A 5,414-nucleotide genomic window follows, 5' to 3' on the forward strand; every position below is an offset into this window, starting at 1 on the left:
AAATAGTATATTATGTACACACAGATCTAGTACATTCACATATGCATTCACTATTTGATAATCTTTCTGGGTTTATGTTTTCTTCCTGAAACTATCAGCAGAGAAATTGCATATAATCAAATGTCTAGCTAGTAGAGTTATGTTATTTAAAGGCTATGAAAACAGTTATTGAATTATTAAGTGTATCTAAGTATTCTCCCTGGGGTTGAACTCATTCATTTATTTTTCATTCAACAAATGTTAATAAACACGTGTGTGCAAAGTAGCATTCTACTTCCTATGCCTACCTTTGTTTAAGGTATATCATTTCTGTGTGTGTGTGTGTGTGTGTGTGTGTGTGTGTGTGTGTATGTACATGACAGTTCATATTAGATGCTAACTTCCTGAAAGACAAAAAACTACCATGGAAGAATGACAAAAATTATTGGCAGATTAGTGAATTCAGCTCCAAGGAAAAAGCAAAGGGAATTGTATTTCAATATTCCAATGATGACTAAACAGAGACATTGTTCATAAAACTATGAAAGAATAGAAATGTGCCATATGGCCTCTCTTGACTACCCTTGCTCTAGAGTCCATCCAAATGGAGTAAATTGTATTTACAATGAAAAGGGTTTATTCTAGACATTAGGAAGAATTTCCTGGCTGTGTAATTCTTCTTAAGAAAGAATTAGAACATTGTATTCCCTTTTCAAAGAGTAGATTCTTAAAATTTAAGAGCTGGGAGAATTATAGAGATTATCTAATTCATGGCCTCTTAATCTTTCGAGGGGTCACGTACCCCTTTTAGAATTCAATTAAGAGGCGGGGCAAGATGGTGGACTGGTGAGCTGTATGTTTTAGTTACTCCTCCAGGAAAGTAGGTAGAAAGCCAGGAACTGCGTGGACTGGACACCACAGAGCAATCTGACTTTGGGCATACTTCATACAACACTCATGAAAACGTGGAACTGCTGAGATCAGCGAAATCTGTAAGTTTTTGCGGCCAGGGGATCTGCACCCCTCCCTGCCAGGCTCAGTCCCGTGGGAGGAGGGGCTCTCAGCTCCGGGAAGGAGAAGGGAGAACTGCAGTGGCAGCCCTTATCGGAAACTCATTCTACTGATCCAAACTCCAACCATAGATAGACTGAGACCAGACACCAGAGAATCTGAGAGCAGCCAGCCCAGCAGAGAGGAGACAGGCATAGAAAAAAAACAACACGAAAAACTCCAAAATAAAAGCGGAGGATTTTTGGAGTTATGGTGAACATGGAAAGGGAAAGGGCAGAGCTCAGGCCCTGAGGTGCATATGCAAATCCCGAAGAAAAGCTGATCTCTCTGCCCTGTGGACCTTTCCTTAATGGCCCTGTTTGCTTTGTCTCTTAGCATTACAATAACCCATTAGATCTCTGAGGAGGGCCCTTTTTTTTTAATCCTTTTTTCTTTTTCTAAAACAATTACTCTAAGAAGCCCAATACAGAAAGCTTCAAAGACTTGCAATTTGGGCAGGTCAAGTCAAGAGCAGAACTAAGAGAGCTCTGAGACAAAAGGCAATAATCCAGTGGCTGAGAAAATTCACTAAACACCACAACTTCCCAAGAAAAGGGGGGTGTCCGCTCACAGCCATCATCCTGGTGGACAGGAAACACTCCTGCCCATCGCCAGCCCAATAGCCCAGAGCTGCCCCAGACAACCCAGTGTGACGGAAGCGCTTCAAATAACAGGCACACAACACAAAACTGGGCGTGGACATTAGCCTTCCCTGCAACCTCAGCTGATTGTCCCAGAGTTGGGAAGGTGGAGCAGTGTGAATTAACAAAGCCCCATTCAGCCATCATTTCAGCAGACTGGGAGCCTCCCTACACAGCCCAGCAGCCCAGAACTGCCCTGGGGGATGGCACTCACCTGTGACATAGCACAGTCATCCCTCAACAGAGGACCCGGGGTGCACAGCCTGGAAGAGGGGCCACTTGCAAGTCTCAGGAGCCATACGCCAATACCAAGGACTTGTGGGTCAGTGGCAGAGACAAACTGTGGCAGGACTGAACTGAAGGATTAGACTATTGCAGCAGCTTTAAAACTCTAGGATCACCAGGGAGATTTGATTGTTAGGGCCACCCCCCCTCCCTGACTGCCCAGAAACACGCCCCATATACAGGGCAGGCAACACCAACTACACACGCAAGCTTGGTACACCAATTGGACCCCACAAGACTCACTCCCCCACTCACCAAAAAGGCTAAGCAGGGGAGAACTGGCTTGTGGAGAACAGGTGGCTCGTGGACGCCACCTGCTGGTTAGTTAGAGAAAGTGTACTCCACGAAGCTGTAGATCTGATAAATTAGAGATAAGGACTTCAATTGGTCTACAAATCCTAAAAGAACCCTATCAAGTTCAGCAAATGCCACGAGGCCAAAAACAACAGAAAATTATAAAGCATATGAAAAAACCAGACGATATGGATAACCCAAGCCCAAGCACCCAAATCAAAAGACCAGAAGAGACACAGCACCTAGAGCAGCTACTCAAAGAACAAAAGATGAACAATGAGACCATAGTATGGGATACAAAGGAAATCAAGAAGACCCTAGAAGAACATAAAGAAGACATTGCAAGACTAAATAAAAAAATGGATGATCTTATGGAAATTAAAGAAACTGTTGACCAAATTAAAAAGATTCTGGGCACTCTTAGTGCAAGACTAGAGGAAGTTGAACAACGAATCAGTGACCTAGAAGATGACAGAATGGAAAATGAAAGCATAAAAGAAAGAATGGGGAAAAAAATTGAAAAAATCAAAATGGACCTCAGGGATATGATAGATAATATGAAACATCCAAATATAAGACTCATTGGTGTCCCAGAAGGGGAAGAAAAGGGTAAAGGTCTAGGAAGAGTATTCAAAGAAACTGTTGGGGAAAACTTCCCAAATCTTCTAAACAACATAAATACACAAATCATAAATGCTCAGCGAACTCCAAATAGAATAAATCCAAATAAACCCACTCCGAGACATATACTGATCACACTGTCAAACACAGAAGAGAAGGAGCAAGTTCTGAAAGCAGCAAGAGAAAAGCAATTCACCACATACAAAGGAAACAGCATAAGACTAAGTAGTGACTACTCAGCAGCCACCATGGAGGCGAGAAGGCAGTGGCATGATATATTTAAAATTCTGAGTGAGAAAAATTTCCAGCCAAGAATACTTTATCCAGCAAAGCTCTCCTTCAAATTTGAGGGAGAGCTTAAATTTTTCACAGACAAACAAATGCTGAGAGAATTTGCTAACAAGAGACCTGCCCTACTGGAGATACTCAAGGGAGCCCTACAGACAGAGAAACAAAGAAAGGACAGAGAGACTTGGAGAAAGGTTCAGTACTAAAGAGATTCGGTATGGGTACAATAAATGATATTAATAGACAGAGGGGAAAAATATGAGAAACATAAACCAAAGGATAAGACGGCCGATTCAAGAAATGCCTTCATGGTTATAACGTTGAATGTAAATGGATTAAACTCCCCAATTAAAAGATATAGATTTGCAGAATGGATCAAAAAAAATGAACCATCGATATGTTGCATGCAAGAGACTCATCTTAGACACAGGGACACAAAGAAACTGAAAGTGAAAGGATGGAAAAAAATATTTCATGCAAGCTACAGCCAAAAGAAAGCAGGTGTAGCAATATTAATCTCAGATAAAATAGACTTCAAATGCAGGGATGTTTTGAGAGACAAAGAAGGCCACTACATACTAATAAAAGGGGCAATTCAGCAAGAAGAAATAACAATCGTAAATGTCTATGCACCCAATCAAGGTGCCACAAAATACATGAGAGAAACACTGGCAAAACTAAAGGAAGCAATTGATGTTTCCACAATAATTGTGGGAGACTGCAACACATCACTCTCTCCTATAGATAGATCAACCAGACAGAAGACCAATAAGGAAATTGAAAACCTAAACAATCTGATAAATGAATTAGATTTAACAGACATATACAGGACATTATATCCCAAATCACCAGGATACACATACTTTTCTAGTGCTTATGGAACTTTCTCCAGAATAGATCATATGCTGGGACATAAAACAAGCCTCAATAAATTTAAAAAGATTGAAATTATTCAAAGCACATTCTCTGACCACAATGGAATACAATTAGAAGTCAATAACCATCAGAGACTTAGAAAATTCACAAATACCTGGAGGTTAAACAACACACTCCTAAACAATCAGTGGGTTCAAGAAGAAATAGCAAGAGAAATTGCTAAATATATAGAGACGAATGAAAATGAGAACACAACATACCAAAACCTATGGGATGCAGCAAAAGCAGTGCTAAGGGGGAAATTTATAGCACTAAATGCATATATTAAAAAGGAAGAAAGAGCCAAAATCAAAGAACTAATGGATCAACTGAAGAAGCTAGAAAATGAACAGCAAACCAATCCTAAACCAAGTAGAAGAAAAGAAATAACAAGGATTAGAGCAGAAATAAATGACATAGAGAACAAAAAAACAATAGAGAGGATAAATATCACCAAAAGTTGGTTCTTTGAGAAGATCAACAAGATTGACAAGCCCCTAGCTAGACTGACAAAATCAAAAAGAGAGAAGACCCATATAAACAAAATAATGAATGAAAAAGGTGACATAACTGCAGATCCTGAAGAAATTAAAAAAATTATAAGAGGATATTATGAACAACTGTATGGCAACAAACTGGATAATGTAGAAGAAATGGACAATTTCCTGGAAACATATGAACAACCTAGACTGACCAGAGAAGAAATAGAAGACCTCAACCAACCCATCACAAGCAAAGAGATCCAATCAGTCATCAAAAATCTTCCCACAAATAAATGCCCAGGGCCAGATGGCTTCACAGGGGAATTCTACCAAACTTTCCAGAAAGAACTGACACCAATCTTACTCAAACTCTTTCAAAACATTGAAGAAAATGGAACACTACCTAACTCATTTTATGAAGCTAACATCAATCTAATACCAAAACCAGGCAAAGATGCTACAAAAAGGAAAACTACCGGCCAATCTCCCTAATGAATATAGATGCAAAAATCCTCAACAAAATACTTGCAAATCGAATCCAAAGACACATTAAAAAAATCATACACCATGACCAAGTGGGGTTCATTCCAGGCATGCAAGGATGGTTCAACATAAGAAAATCAATCAATGTATTACAGCACATTAACAAGTCAAAAGGGAAAAATCAATTGATCATCTCAATAGATGCTGAAAAAGCATCTGACAAAATCCAACATCCGTTTTTGATAAAAACACTTCAAAAGGTAGGAATTGAAGGAAACTTCCTCAACATGATAAAGAGCATATATGAAAAACCCACAGCCAGCATAGTACTCAATGGTGAGAGACTGAAAGCCTTCCCTCTAAGATCAGGAGCAAG

The sequence above is a fragment of the Choloepus didactylus genome, chromosome 1 (assembly GCF_015220235.1).
Source record: "Choloepus didactylus isolate mChoDid1 chromosome 1, mChoDid1.pri, whole genome shotgun sequence".
In the NCBI taxonomy this organism is placed as follows: Eukaryota; Metazoa; Chordata; class Mammalia; order Pilosa; family Megalonychidae; genus Choloepus; species Choloepus didactylus.